We start from the raw sequence: 16,468 nt of genomic DNA on the forward strand, positions 1-16,468 counted from the left end.
TATTAAACAAATTTATGTTAAAATATAATAATGAGCTACGGTAAAAAATTATACTCTTACATTTCTAAAACAAACCTTTTGAAAAATTTGTTTACCAGCCTTAATTCTAATATATCTTGTCGAAATCCGAGTCAGATTAAAAAGTAATTAAACGTGTACACTACTTCTCGAGCACAAATTTAAGGAATACGAAGCTTATTTTTTCCAAGCGAACGTTTAATCGAACATCCTCTTACTTTCAAATTTTTAACTTCCGTAATATCTTGGTAATCGCACATCCTAAAAGATCCACTTAAACAAAAATTTAAACTTATAATTAAAGATTATAATTATTCTTTTATAAAAAACGAATTTTTAGCCACCTTCTCGCTTCAAGATTAAAACATTCTTGACATTCTTGACACATGTTATGTCTTTTATATATTCTCGCTAAATATCTGTAGAATTAAAAAAAAGAAAATATAAAAAAAATAAGTATAAGGAAAAGAAATATATATTAGAAAAAAGTGTAATGTTTGCACGATTACTTATACAAAAAAAACTCACCCCATTAAAAGCGCTGCGCTACGATGTGCTGGACGGCTCTCGCGAACTGGTGCGCCCACTTGAAGGAAAAGAAGGAGGATAAGGCCAACGACGACGAGGACGAAGGACACCTTACAGATCGCGGCCTCAAAAGCATAGCACTGTTCGCGGACTCGTTTTCGCGATATACACGTACACAGCTCTATACACGAGAGTGCGGGCTGCCGCGCGCGGTTTCGCTCGTGGGGGTGTCGCGGTGCGACTGTAGCACAATCGCTACCCTCTCACGCTCTCACGGTCTCCATCCCTCCGGACCGTCCTCTCCCTCACTCCCGCGACCCTCTTTATCTACCTGACCCCCCTCTCTCTATCTCTTTCTCTCTTCCTCTCAATCTCTCTCTCGCCTGCTTATCTCATCCCTCCCCGCTGCCTCTCTTCTATTCTCACCCTCTCGGTTTCTCTCTCGCTATAATATCCCCTCCACCGAGTCGTCCAGCCACTCCTGGAGCGGCAAAGTGCCTTTTCGAAACGCACCCCTCGCGGCGATACTTTCCCGCTAACGGAATCGACGCTTTCGGGTTCTGTGAGAGGGTCCGCAGGATCCTCGGCTGCATTGACTGCGCTGACTGCACTGACTGCACTGACTGCTCTCTCACACGGGCCGCCGATCTACCGGGTCGGTCGGAAGTTCGAAAAGCTCGCGCATGATCGGCCGATCGGCCCGCGCACCCCATTCTCGTCGAGAAATCGCGGCGCGTTGCGTCCCATCGTTCGTCCTTATGCATTGCACGCATGCGGGTTTTTGACGCGACGGGAGAGCTCCGGGATATCACGTGTTGCTGGCATGGGAAGTCGCCGAATGTCGAATACACGACGTTGAGGAGAGGAGGAGACGAGAGAGGGTCGTGACCGCGAGCATCTGTACCGTCTCAACTCGGTGGTTTTACCTCATTCTTATTAGTCTCTTACTTTCGACGCTGTATTTCGTACAACTTTCTCTTGCAATTTTAAAATTTTAAATTTTTTATCACTAGCTTTTGCACTTTTTCTGGACATTTTGCAGAATTGATAAAATGCGATTTGAAATTTTCTTCATTTTTTCTGTTTTTTTAACTCGCAGGGTTTTTTTTCAAACATTCATAATATGGATTGTCAACTATAACTGTAATATTTCGATTTCTCTCTGTCTCTTTCTCTCTGTCTCTTTCTCTCAAATGTTTTGCTCCAATGAATATATCGTAATTAATTTTATCAAATATTCTGTCAAAAATATGTCTAGAAAAGTGGAATCTGTAACGTTTCTTCACGAAAGACTCCATTTGTCATGGCCTTTATAGCTCGGTTTTGTACAGGAACACGCGAGCTCGGTGCATTTAATAACATTATTCAGTCGCATGTTGTAGAAGAAAAGCGAAGTTTCGTGAAATTATTATTATTTCCAGAAGAATGCCACCACTAACAACTGTAACATGCGCGCGCACGCACACGAAATATCTTATTACGGCAGGTGTTCGAGACCGTGTTCGTAACTTTCTCCTTCGAATTCCATTAACTTTACGCGAAAATTCCGGAAACGTTTCAGGAAAATTCTTCCAACGAAATAATTGCCGTTCTCGCGATATCGCGGGGAATCTCGGCCGCGTGCCGGAAGCGTGCTTGGGGAGGGAAAAAGAAAAAGAGGAAGAACGTATATTATTTTTCGTTATACTCGCCATACTATAATGCGTGGTACACGTTGCATGGGTCCCATATACGTCGCAATAAATATGAAAGTGCTTTCTAGACTATGCTATACTCACCGACGTGAAATGGAAAGATTTATAGCATGATTGTAATTTGAATAAAAATATTGTAAATGATCGTAGATAAATATAATAATTGATGTGGGATAAAATCTTAGCTCTAATATAATATTATTGGAGGGAGAAAAATTCATTATTTTACATGTTAAAATTGTTCACATATTAAAAGAGAGACCCGTAATACATATTTAAAAAATAGTACTTTAATATATTGTAAATATTACATATTCTTATTTAAAACGCGCAAAAGTGTCACCGCGATAAATAAATTTTTAAACTAACGTGATGTCACATTAATAATGCTGGAAATAAAAGAGAAAAGTGCCATAAAAACCGCGCTTAATTCTGAACAAAGAAACGAAACGCAAACGTCCGCCGTCGGCTTTTCTCATTCGAGCGATTTTAACCGGCATATTCATCGAGCAGATAAATCACGCACCTCTTCAGGCCGAGAATCCCACGCGGCATGATGGATGGATGCTCGCGAATAAATGTAGACTTGTGTCATCGCAGGACGATAGGAGAAAGTTCGGCATTCGTCGACGGGAAACACGATGAAACAGAAACGCAGGGATTGCGCCCGTTCATGAGAAACTTTAAGAAGACCGAGAGAGGGAAGGAAGAAAGCTCGTTAAAAGTTTAACTCAACTTGTCTCCCGTGCGCTTTCCCTGAGTCCACGTCGAATATCGCTGTGACAAGGTATCACGTTACAGGATAAACAAATGTTCTTAAATTTAAAAATTCCCGTTATATTTACTCCTCGTTAGATCCATCGGGATCTCGTATATAAGATGTATCGCAGGTTGTAATAAGAATGACATACAGCTGATTTTTTATCTTAAAATTTGTGTTTAATTTATAATCATGCTTTTTTGCATAAATATGAAAAGAAATTAAAAAAACAAAGAATATTTTTTTAAAGAATAAAAATAATTCCTGATAAAATAAAAATTCTCTTCTCTTAGCAAAAATAACATTAACTATAATATTTTATATTCTTTCTTTAGAGACATAATTTTCAATTATTATTTTTATTTTTATAAAAATTTTATCTCTACTGGTTGCCATTATTGATCAAGCTTTAGTGCGAACAGTTTGCGTGTCACGGGACAAACAAATATTTGTCTTAAATTCTCCGTTACATTTATACCCCATGCATTATCGGAGGCGCGTGCACGGGGTGTGCCTAATGCACCGCGTCTATCGCGGATAGAGCAGTTGGTTGCGCAGAATTATATTTGCGCCATAACGCGTGTGCGTTTAAAGTTTCGCAGGTAAACGGGATCGATCGGCGAACTTCCGACGATAACTACTGTAGACCGAGAATTTAATTAAATCGATTATTGCGAGAACGCCGTGCAATAAGAGAACGCAGAGTGGAACGTATTTCAAAGCGATATTTAATTTGTACCCGATAAATGTATACTCGCGTTCGCGTTCGATGTTTATTTAAACAAGAGCAAAATTTAGAATTAATATTACAAATTCTCTCTCTCTAGATATTTAATAAAATCACTCTTTTTGTATATATATATATATATATATATATATATATATATATATATATAAAACTTTTGAAAATAATTATTTCACTTTATATACTTGTTGTCCTTGGGACAGAGGCAACTTTTATATATCCACTTAAATGGCATCGACTTAAATGGCATCCACGTGTATGCCTGTCATGTGCCATATTTACGCAATCTATTTCAAGGTTTATCAAATAGTCAGCAGATACACATTCGAAAAGAAACCTGTTCTTGTGTTTCACATCTCGTCTTATTTCTTCTTTTTAATCTCGTTTGAGATGTTCGCTTCTTCCAGCGAACATTCTTTTATATTAATATTTTACTATAATATGTATCATATCGTACTGTCAATGGATAGTGCAGTTGTTGTATACTATTTTATCAGTAGAAAAGAACGATGACAGGTAAACTATATTCTCCCAAGAGGAATGTATATATAAATGTACATATGTGAAATATTTATCACCAAGCAAGCAAACATTTTGCGATGGTTTAACAAACATTGCAGGATATATACAACTATGTTATTGAGTATCTAAGCTAGTCCCCCATTTTAACAGAGAATTGTTACAGCTTTATCGGAAAAATTATTTCTAAAGATAAATCTTAATCTCTGCATTTAGATTTTACTGAGTAACAAATTCTCTCTCTCTCTTATATTATTTTAAATATCATATAATTTTGAATGTTATAATTCTGACATATTTATATACATTTAGTTAAGAATATTAAAATAAAATAAATCAAGATAATTTTAAGTCAAGCTTCTAAAAGTTTTGTCAATTTACTTTTTAAATATAACGAGTAACAGTATTTGGCATTCATTCAGTTTACATTAAATATTATTTTAACTTAGCAAAATAATTTTTATTTATTAAGAGCCTTTAGGTATTTCTTATTTCAGAAAATAATTTCAACAGAATGGAACAAAATATTAGTCATGTATCATTCATTCATAATGTAGTTACTCGTTACTTTTCGATTCACTTCATTTTCATACAATTGATTTTACCTCATCGTACAAATAGAAAAACGAGTCGAGTCACGGCACGATCGGAGTCTCGTAAAAAATGCGCACTTCATAAACGCTGATACGACTTTCGTAATCGAAAAAGTGCGGAGAGGAAATCAAGGACCTCTCTTCCATTCTACGGTCCTTTGTTTCGGCAAGATTTTCGGGAGTAAAAGCACCCCCGTTCTTTCTTCTTCTCTCTTTTTCTACTTTCCCTCTTTCTCTCTTACCCTCTCTTTCTTTCTCTGTGATGTCACACCGACATTCTTTTCCAGGGAGGACGCGCGTTCGATATTAGGAAATACCTCCTGCCAATTTCCCATGTTATATAAGGTAAGCGTGTCCCCCTACGAAGACCGAAGGCCTTCCTGACATACTCTCTTTACGCGCGCAAATCGATTTTACTTCGAGAATTCTTATATATTCAAGCAAGAGAGAAGTGTGAAAAAAAATTTTCCGCTAAAAATATTACCTTTTACGCTCCGACTTTTTCCTCATCCCAGCTGAGTAGGCGTAATGAAGTGATAGATCAGGGAATATAATAAAAATGGAGATTTTTTCTTTAACTTGCCGTATGAGAACGTAATCTCCATAAACGCAAAAAAATTCAAATGGAATTAAATTATTGGATATCGATTCTTGTTTCGACACGCTCGCGATGCGACTCGCTTCGTAACGTATCTGGCCTATGCAAATGCTGGAAATAGTATCGGCCGAATTATGCGAGTTACTGGGAACGCGGGCGTTAGATTGCAGAAATAGTTCGCAAATTCGGGTTCGGTTGTGAACGGTCGTGCAGAATAATATATTGCAAACGCGCGGCAATAGAACAGTAACGGAGATTATTATAGTCATCTTCATATACGTGTATGTACATGTACAACAAGTCACTACTAACTACTTGGGGGAAGCATTTCTCATATAAATGTATCTACCAATTATATCCAACAGTTACTATTGCTAATTGTTAAATTAAAGATAAATAATCTTATGCATTCTTATCTTTTATAGCACCTTTCATCAATCGAAAATTCCCCCATAAAAGGACTCCGCGGAATCCTTATGGAAAATGGCTTTCGGTCAAATGTTTCGAAACTTTGCAAAAAGATAGTTCTCAACATGTAGATTAAAAGTGTCCATGGGCATGAAGCTCTAAAAATTCGAGATTTTCAGCTACAGCCATCCAAAGTGGTAGATTTTTTAATTTCTGCAGCATATTCCGAAGTTCGGCAACGGTAGCTTATCTTAGTTGGGTGAGGTTTTACAAAAAAGTAGTAAATACAAAAGTTTTGTAGAAACAAAAAAAGCAAAAAAAACAACAAAAAAGTAACTCTGCCACTGACAGTTCATTTAAAAAGAGGAGGATAAAATAACAAATACATGTATATATTTTCAATCTGTCACACACACACACACACAATTAAGGCAGTCTACTTAGCACAAAAAATCATAAATCAGATAGTCTTGATAATTCTCATGCTTCCTACATGCCTATGTTTCTTAAACTTTGAGGACTTATAACTTTCACTTTCCCTAACGTAAAAAGCTTTTCATAGGGTATTTTGGAAAGCTCTCGACCGCAACTATACAAATATGCAATCAAAAAAGTGCGAAGCTCTGGCCCAAAAATCAACCTTATTGGTTCAAACTCCTTCAAAAATCTACCACTTTGGATGACTGTAGCTGAAAATCTCGAATTTTTAGAGCTTCCTGCCCATGGACACTTTTAATCTACATGTTGAGAACTATCTTTTTGCAAAGTTTCGAAACATTTGACCGAAAGCCATTTTCCATAAGGATTCCGCGGGGTCCTTTAATTGGGATATGATATATTTTCAGTTTATAAAGTTTTGAGAGACAATTTCAATATTTTTCTCACAAGTCAAAACTCTCTATTAAGTCTTAAAATATTTAATCAAACTACCTACGTATATTAATTTGGAATAAAAAATGATACATGTCTATATCATTCAACGCGAAAAAAAATAATATAAAAATGATATATATTTGCATCTGAACTCTATATTAGCGATCATTTTTATACGAGCATTAGTTGCACTATACACCCTGCACCATATAGTTAAATGTGTGCAGTTACGGAGGATTTCGAGACACGTTCGAAATCAGTGTAGACGACGTAGCCGTAGGATACGCGTGGTATAAAATAAAGAATCACCCCGGGCGCTCGTCTATCGGCCAGCAATATCAGCGGGAATTGAAATAGTCGTGATATTTCCTTGAGAGGTGAGAGCACGAAGAACGAGTAAGGGAAGCGGCGGCGGTGGTGCAATGCGGAGGGCGACGCGGGGAAATAATAAAAGACGGCGAATAGGGTTTTTGCGGTATACGGCCGCGAGACGACGACGACGACGACGACGACGCCGCGGGAAAAATAGAGACGTGTTAGCTCGCTCTCTCGTCGTCGCTCTACAATCAGATTTCTTAGCGCGCCGCTCCATCAGAAGCGCCGATACTCGAACCCCTTTGTCGCGATTGGGGTAAAAGCGGCCGCTATTGGATGACAATGACGACGCGGAGACAAAAGAAACGAACGACTTTCCGCAATGAGAAACGGACATCGAACGGAGATCGAACGAAGGAATATCTATGGACAATTTTCGGAGATAGGAGACTGTCGTCCGGAAATGTGTAACGTAACAAATTGTCAATTGTGACAAATCAAGCTACTATATATGCATGTGTGTGTATTTAATAAATTAACAAAAATTAATTTTTCATATTTATCAATATTCATTCATATTTAACGAATGCAAATGCTCAGAGAGTATGAAATTAGAACATCATAATTAAAATGCAATTAATTATATATTTGTATAATATTCTGAATTCATTATAAAAATGCCGTATATTATAATCCAATATACAATTTATCATATTATTTAATTTATGAATATTGTTTACATGGTTTTAATCATGGTTTTAATATTAAACATGGTTCTTTAAAGGATTAATTTTATAATTATTTAATTGATTAATGAGATTAATTTTTGTATTTGCTTTAAAAAATCTTATATTTATAACAATGTTACAAAAATACTTTATACATACATTGTTTGTTAAATCGTTAATTTCATTTTTATCATCTTAATGATTCGCCTAAAAAGGCATCTTGGAGGAAAACATCAGGGTAATGTTACGGTACTAAACAGCGAAGTCGAAGCAAATTGGCCAATTAACGCGTAATACTTCAAAAATCTTTACTGCTCTCTCTATAAATTACGGCTGGTATCCTCAACAAGATGAAAAGAGGTCGAAATTAAGGAAAGATACTTTGGCATCCTCGAAATATGAAACGGAGTAACTGAGCTTGGCGGTATGTATTCCGCACATTTGCAATTACATTGGGTTCTGCATATTCATCGCACGTGAATTTGAATTCAAGAATATATACGACGAAAGTATTTTTGTGTCTTTGAAAGAAGCCTCTATCATAACTAAACCGGTAGAACTAATATTAAGCAACGAGAAGACGCTAGAAATGATACGAAATTCACGTTTATATAACAAAACAGAAAACGAAATTAGTACCGTATTTATAGAGTGAGTGTTCTTAAAAATTTAATTTCGAAATTTCCCATTCGTCAGTGTTTACTATAGGATTCTTTTCCGACAAATCTCAATAAATTCTTGTTATTATTAATGAATTTAATTAACATCATATTAATTGCAAGAACGGTTTCTCTTCCGCCGAAATTGTTACAGTCTGCTTGTCATAAGTTTCCAATGCTGATGCTATTTATCGAGCAGAGGGAATAAGCTCTTTTGCGCTTATCGAAGCCGCACAATAGTGAGTAGGAATAGCGAGTCCGTAAACCAGGCCGCTGAGAGGTATCGAGAGAGACCGGGTAAGTTTAATATTACTATCAGAACATCGTCTACAAGTCCTGCGGGGCAAGTTGCGGTCTGACGCTCAACGCACGAACTCTTGTCACAGGATTCAACTTCCGCGGGTGGGTCGGAACGTGACGGCGTAAGCGGGCTCGCTCGCTCGAAAAACAGACAAAAACGAAAACAAGGAAGAGAGGCGAAGGGACAGAGCAAAGTAGCGCATGTATGCGAAAATGTGAACGATACTCGTCGGCTGAGGTAACATGCCTTGAGAAAAAGATAGAAAGAGAGAGAGAGAGAAAAGCGGCTTCTTTCACCGCAACACGTCCTGTCCGGCAGAAACTCGCAGGAATGACTGTGTTTGCATAGTTGTCCTGTTTACATTCGCCCCAGAATTCCGCCCCGCGAGATTACGCGAATAGCGCAATGCCCGCGAGCTGGGAAAAGAGCGTCGATGTGCTAGACGATGTGTTAGCGCCTCACCTCAAACAGAATTCACGAGAAGTACTCGATTCTCCATTAATTATGCCGTTGCCACAAGACTGATCCGCTTTAATTCTTAATATCTACCATAAATTTTGTTTAGCTTTCAGTTTTTATATTTAAAAAACATTCTATTTGATTTCTATTTCAAAAATACCATAAATAAATAATAGAAAAATTTAGTATTTAATTACATTATATATTTATATTCTCTCTGATATGCATATATGCACTAAATTTTACTTGATTACTTTTAAATTTAAGGCTTAGGTATCAAATTATATGTAGTTACATTAAAGATTTTTAACTATCAAGATATTTTTTATAAAAACGTTGAAACTTAAGAAACTTTGGAAGAAAGTAGGATCCAAAAAATCAACACGCTATAAATTTAAACTGGAGAATAATATTTTTTAATTTTTGATACTTTCAGTTAATCTAGAAAGCTGATACATGGAAAATATGTATATGGCAAGTTGCTGCAAGCAGAGAAGTCTGATTAAAACGTAAATAGCTATCATCTCAAGAAACATGTTTTTGCTGAAAGTTTAATTAAAAAGAGAAAAAAACTATTTTGGTGGCGAAAAGGATTAAAAGAAGATTGTAGCAAGCGGGAATACTTTGTGGTAAGAAGCGACCGAGAGCTTGTTAGATTTTGCGAAATTTTTAGATTAAGTATCTTACCAACAAGATAAAAATTACACCTGAAACTGTAGTTCAATTTTATTAATGAATTCAAAATCCGGAATACTTTATTGATATATATTAATTCAATGGGGTTATAAGACTTTTACCATGCCCCAATTTATATAAAGCGAGTTAGGAAATTTAATTAAACTAAATAAATTTGTATTTATGTAATGACATTATTCCCTATCACTCAAAATCTGGCAGATTAAATGCTTAATTATCAATGTTAAATTATATAATATTAATTATGATAAAAGTGCCTTGAAATAAATAGAGATAATTTCTTTTAAAACAAACAAAAATACGTCAATTTTAACTAATTCCCATTAATCTTTCTAATAAATAAGAAAAATGTATATATAACATTTCACAAAAATACAATTTTTAATCATTATAAAATCATCATAAAATACTAAAAAAGAGAAAAAAAGAGGGAAGAATAAAGAATAAAGAGAGCTCTTTCTAATCTATTAAATATTTTTTGAAATATTCACATACGCGTAATTCAATTTAAATTCTATATAATATCGAGAATTTTCATTGAACATATATTTATTGCAAATGTATGTGTGTCCACATAATACTATAATTATTATATAATTATTATATAAATATTATATTGCGATATATCAATCGTTTTTACAGATGTAAATATATACAGATACATATATACATAAATCCAGAGTAATCTTTTCCTACTTCTCAATCTTTTTTCACACAGGCTTTAATGAATTCAAAATCCGGAATACTTTATTGATATATATTAATTCAATGGGGTTATAAGACTTTTACCATGCCCCAATTTGTATAAAGCGAATTAGGAAATTTAATTAAACTAAATAAATTTGTATTTATGTAATGACATTATTCCCTATCACTAAAAATCTGGCAGATTAAATGCTTAATTATCAATGTTGAATTATATAATATTAATTATGATAAAAGTGCCTTGAAATAAATGAAATTTTGAGCATAAAAGACAAATTTTCATAAAATACTCCGGCTTTACATGGCATTTCGAACATAAAAGACAAATTTTTTATACACATTACTTAAAATGAATGTCACACATAACTGTAATCGAGACGCATTTATAAAACAAGAGGACCGTGCTCGAGAATTAATGCCTATCGTTACATCGTTTACGCAGAAGAGCGTCATGCATCTTTCATTTCGCCGCGGAGATTTTCCTTACACGAGATTACTCCGGTTCACTCTCTTTACCGAACTTTCCGCGACGCGACGGCCGCCTAGAGAACGTTAATTCAGTTCTCTCTGCACTTTATACGATAAAAGCTCCGTCACGATATTCACCTTGCACGAGGCAAGACGCAGACCTCTCCGTTCAGCTTTTTTCCTAGATCGTATGTGTTGCACACGCTTCCATGCACATAAGTTCGAAAAAGCTCCAGATATGTACTAAGTGTCTCAGAAATTGTACATATTTTTTCTGCATTTTTCCTTCAAAGAACGTTTATTATTTCAATAATTCATAATCTTTAAATTCGAAGCGAGTACAAATTGAAATAGTTTTATTTAATTATCAAGTATATTAAAAATAGTATATTATTTTATTTTTTATAACTAATTTCATAATAGCTCTTAATGTATTGAAATTTCTATTATATAAAATTAAAAATCAAGAATAAACTTGAGAAAATGCACTATTTTTATACACTTATACATATTATATCTTTGTATGAGTTTGTTGCTCAACATTTTGCTGAAATCGCGCCGAATCTATAGCAATGAATTATGAGGGGATTATTCATATTTCCGATGAAAATAAGACGATCATTTCAAATTGCAAAGATTTTAAATGTCAAACTGACGATTAAGTCTTATTGATTGAATTTTTTATTTAAAGAATTATAAAGAAAAGATATTATTTAATATAATTATATAAGGGTAATTTTTACTTTTTAAATTTTGAAAATTTTAAAAATTGAAGTGAATAATTAAAAGAAACTAAAAAATGGGAAATTTGAAAGAGAGAAGATAGAGATTTCGAACGACGTTAAAAAACAGTGTATTATAAGTTATTATGTTTTTAAAAAAATTACCGGTTTTTGCTTTTTCACAAAGAACATTAGAACGAGGAAATGGAATTCATAGAACGCACATAGAATTTTCTACGCGATATTACTATATTTGTTATATGTAGAGTGGTACGGTATAGTGTAAGAGTGCATAAGTACATGCTTACGGAGAAAACGATCCATCATGGTTGGCCGTACTATGATTAATGGGGAATATGAAAACGCAATGTAAATGGGATTCAACCACTCGCCATTCTACGGCGCGAAGAATATTTTGATTTAACATAATTTATAACCAACCGGTATTATATTTTCCTAATGCACAGAAGCATAAAAAATATTTATCCATAAACGACATATTGATGGCGTAGCGTAACGTAGTTGATGACGTAAGTTTCATAAAAAGTATTCTATTGCCATATATAAAATATATAAGTATACATACATTTACAAAGATGAAAATAATACATCTCGAAATATTGTATACATATACAATATTTCGAAATACATAATTAATTAAAATTTCATATATATCAATTAAACCGTCAAACGTTAAATAATTCTATAAAGGTTTCGATTACAAATTTTTACTACAACTTGCAAAATCGCACTGAGATCAAAATGTGAAATTTATAATGTCGAACTTATATAACTATTATCACTACAACTATTCTCTTCGAGAGAAAAGAAAGAGCCCCCTTTCTTCGAGTGACTTGCAGCGAGGGCAGGCGATAGTATCGAAGGAAACGAGATGCATACACGCGTGTATGCATGTGCATCGACCTGTTTACGGTGAACGAGCACATGGACGCACGGAGAATGGTATCGCGGAAAACCTACGGCTGTAAAGTAAAAAGAAATACATCTTGGCGTATGCATTCTGCGACATTCGCAAAAGGACGTCTTATCCTTCGAACCCAGGTGAAATACTCGTCTGGGCATTCAAACAAATTCTCACTTCTACATCTATGAAGATGCCGATAATAGCCGAACGCATTCTGAAGAATCTTTCATGCAGAAATTGCAGACAGCAAATTGCATTTTTGCTTTATAATACCCGAACAATCTCTATGCTACGATTAGTAAAGTTTGCCTAAAATTAAGGCAGCTTTAAGTCGAACATTCGCGATTGAAGAGTACGGGGAAGATTCTAAAGACACTTGGGCTAATCCTGGAAATAGCTACGATATCGACACGCGACGAGTTTTTGCTAACTTTTGTGCATTTAACCGTCGATACAAGAGAAAGATTTCTCCCGAGAATTTCTCTCGTATTTCTCTCGACGTGAGACTTTATATTGTTTCGCCCGAGTCCCGCGAGCCCCGAAACGTGCTCTCTCGCGCGCTTTTTGATCCGCGCCCAACACGAAACTATCCAACTAAATTCAAAACTGGGGTGCGAACTTTATTGGGCGGAATAGTAGAAACGGCCGGAAGATTACTTCCACGGGGGCGCGCGAAAGGCCGTTGAAACTTCCAAGAGAGGCGGTTAACTAAGTTCCCGAGAAATGGACTTCAGATAGTTTTATGTCCTTCGTCTTACTTGTCTACATCTGGACATAATGGCGATCGCCCCCCACGTCTTCTATTTTCGATGATCGCACGGTCATAATCGTGATAATCGATCTCGTTATCGTGTCGATCCACATCGGAAAGGATAATCGGTGGAAACAACTGGAGAAGTATTCATCAATGATTAGCTCGCAATGTGTGTGTATGTATGTGTGTGTATGTGTTACTACTAATTTTATATAATCTAACTTTTCTGGAACAGAATAGTATACATATATAGTATACGTCAGAGAGAGAGAGAGAGAGAGAGAGAGAGAGAGAATTTATAATAATCGATATTCTATACATACATATAACATAGACTTTTATCTCAATGCTAAAACGGAATAGTAAAAGTATTTTTAAATAAAACTATTTCAATTATTTGATTTTATTTTACTTTAACAGTAATTTTTCATATTTTATCTCGTATATTATCTCTTTTCAATTTTTTATTATGTGTGAGTTGTTTCTCTTGATACTTTTGATATTTTTGACAATCCTTGTTTTATGCAAGGCCTAAAAGTAAGCTACCATGTTTCGAAGGAAGCTTAAAAGAGATTTTAGAGAGTAAAGAAATATCTTGTCCTTGCGCCATGGAAAAAACGACTCGAGATTGATCAGCAGTATCGAAGTTTCCCTTGTTTGATCTTTCTTCGCAACTTCGTGGAGATCAATCGTATGTCTCGCATCCCCTTCGAAACTTTTTTCTTGGCTCGCTATTTCTGATGTTGGTTTTACCCATTTCCCTCCCCCTCCTCTTTCTCTTTCTTTCTCTCTCGAGTACATCTCAATTTCGCGCTTTATCCGAATGTGCCTCGAAATTGATCGACCAAGCGCGATGTACGCAGATTCCCCATTCCCAGGTACCTCCGGGGAAATATCTGTATTCCTCATTGCACGCGGAAAGGGCCGCGCGGAGACCTTCCAAAAGCTTTATTGAAAGCTGCGAGTCCATCGCCGCCCTCTCCCTCCGTCGATTGCCAACGCGTTCCTCATCTCGCGGATCGATGCTCGAAATTTCGAACCAAACTCCTGTACCGAATTTCCGCTGAGACTTCTATCACGGAATGCTTGCAGATTCTTGGCGAAAAAAAGTACGCGTTTTTTATACTTGATTTCTACAATCATGATTGTACGGAGAAAAAAGATTGGAAAAATAATGATTATTGTTATAAATTAAATATATTAAAAGCACAAATATAAGCTTGTTATATCATACATGAGAAGAATATAATTAATAATATTGAAAATTGCAAAATATTACATTGAAATATTACTTCAGTTCTCTCTACTAATTTTTAAAAGCAACATTTTAAATATTTAGAAAAAAAATTTTCTTTGAATTTTTAATTAGAGCGTTTAAATAATGAAAGAAGTAATTCGCAATAATTTAGAAATATAACGATCTACTTTAGTCTTAAATTAAATGCAAAAACTTATGAAATAAATTAAACATATTGAAGAAAATTAAAAGAAGCTTCACTAATTAATAAAGCATTTTCTCTTCATTAAAATTAATAAAATACAAAACAATTAAAATTATATTTTATAATATTACAAAAAATTAAAGCTATTTCTTTAAAACTTGCAGCGCACACATTAATTGCATGTATTGTAACAAATAACCATAAACTGGTTTTTAATAAATTAGTATGAGTAGCCATCCTTTCGTCACTTCAAGAAAGAAAAGAACCGAAATCACAAGAACGAAAAGAACCGGAAGAGCGTGAAAACAGAGAAGAGCAAACACAAAAGAGAAGCCACGATAAGGCAGGAAAGCGCGTCAAAGAAGAAATGAACAGGCAGGACTGTGAGAGGGATAATGGAGGATCGCAAAATCCTTTATCTGTTTCTACTCAGGAAATTAAAAAGGACCACTGACACCGCATTGATTCCGATATCAACAGATCCTATATGCGCTTCGAAATAAAGAGGAGGGGAGAAGATATAGATAGATAAATAGATAGATAAATAGATAGATGGATGAGTGAGAAACAGAAAGAAAAAGAGAGACGCAGAGAAGGGTAGAAAGAGAAAGGGAGTAGTGCAGAGAAATATATCCCCGCGATCCGCGGACGCTATTTGTAGCCCCGTTGTCAAAGGACGAAGCGTTGGAAGCGTTTGCGCAAACAGCTGCGAGCTAACTGCTTATATTGGCCTTCCTTTCCGCTCCTTCCTTGCCTCGCCTCGCCTCGCCTCGCCCTCCACTACTACTATAGAGTGTCTGTCTTTGTCTGTCTGTATCCACGTCCGTTCTTCTCTCTACGCTACTATTGCGCTCCTCGCATTCCCCGCGTAAAAACTGGGGGGCGATTTCGCTCGCGATTTAAAGCTGTGCGAAAAAATCGTCCGAATTCGCATCAGATGTCGAGAGCGCATACGTAACGTTTGTATATTGCAGGAATTTGATTACGTTTGGCGGTTTTAATTTCGATCCGTTCGATGAAACGTAAGACCGATAGCAATTCGCTTTGTAGCTCTTCTCGCGATTATTGCAACACTAAAGGAGAGTAATATATGGTTGTTCTAGTACATTTCTGAGCGGGATTTCTAACGATTCGAGCGATCGTATTATATTTTCAGAGAGAAGAGAGAGAAAAAGGAATTAAAAATAAATTTTCCCGGTTCTTTTATAATGATCAGATCATTAAAATAGCATGCACATGAACTTTTCCATGAATTTCAAATGTTAAATCTCTAACTTTTGCACGAGAACATATATGTATTTGTTCCTCAAATAATATTTGTAAAAAATTTTATGTATTTTCTAATGAGAAAAAATATATATATAAAACATAAAAATTATATATTAATATATAACATAAAAATTAAATGTTAAAATAAAAATTAAAAGTTAAATCTTTCATATTTCTTCGTGTATTTTTTAGAAAATTTTATAAAAAAGTGTAAACAAATAAATTGCTTTTTTCTATAAAATAATGCAAGTTGAAAATTTCTCATAGTAACATTCATATTTTTCTTCAT

The 16,468-nt window shown here is 35.2% G+C and overlaps 2 protein-coding genes across 4 annotated transcripts in view; one reads left to right on the plus strand and one right to left on the minus strand.

The window, feature by feature from the left end:
- The window catches only part of Dip-lambda (Dpr-interacting protein lambda), a 146,186-nt gene extending 145,035 nt beyond the window's left edge, over window positions 1-1,151 (minus strand). For all 3 annotated transcript variants that reach the window (XR_014437628.1, XM_083093131.1, XM_083093130.1), the window contains exon 1: window positions 547-1,151. The gene's annotated coding sequence lies outside the window, so the exon portion shown is untranslated. The remainder of the gene's footprint in view (window positions 1-546) is intronic.
- LOC145967980 (luciferin 4-monooxygenase) overlaps window positions 1-16,468 on the plus strand; it is a 91,613-nt gene that overhangs the window by 40,656 nt on the left and 34,489 nt on the right. The window lies entirely within an intron of this gene.

Source organism: Camponotus vicinus, unplaced genomic scaffold, assembly GCF_025532165.1.
Source record: "Camponotus vicinus isolate PSW18456_S1 unplaced genomic scaffold, iyCamVici1.0 SCAF_3, whole genome shotgun sequence".
Classification (NCBI taxonomy): Eukaryota; Metazoa; Arthropoda; class Insecta; order Hymenoptera; family Formicidae; genus Camponotus; species Camponotus vicinus.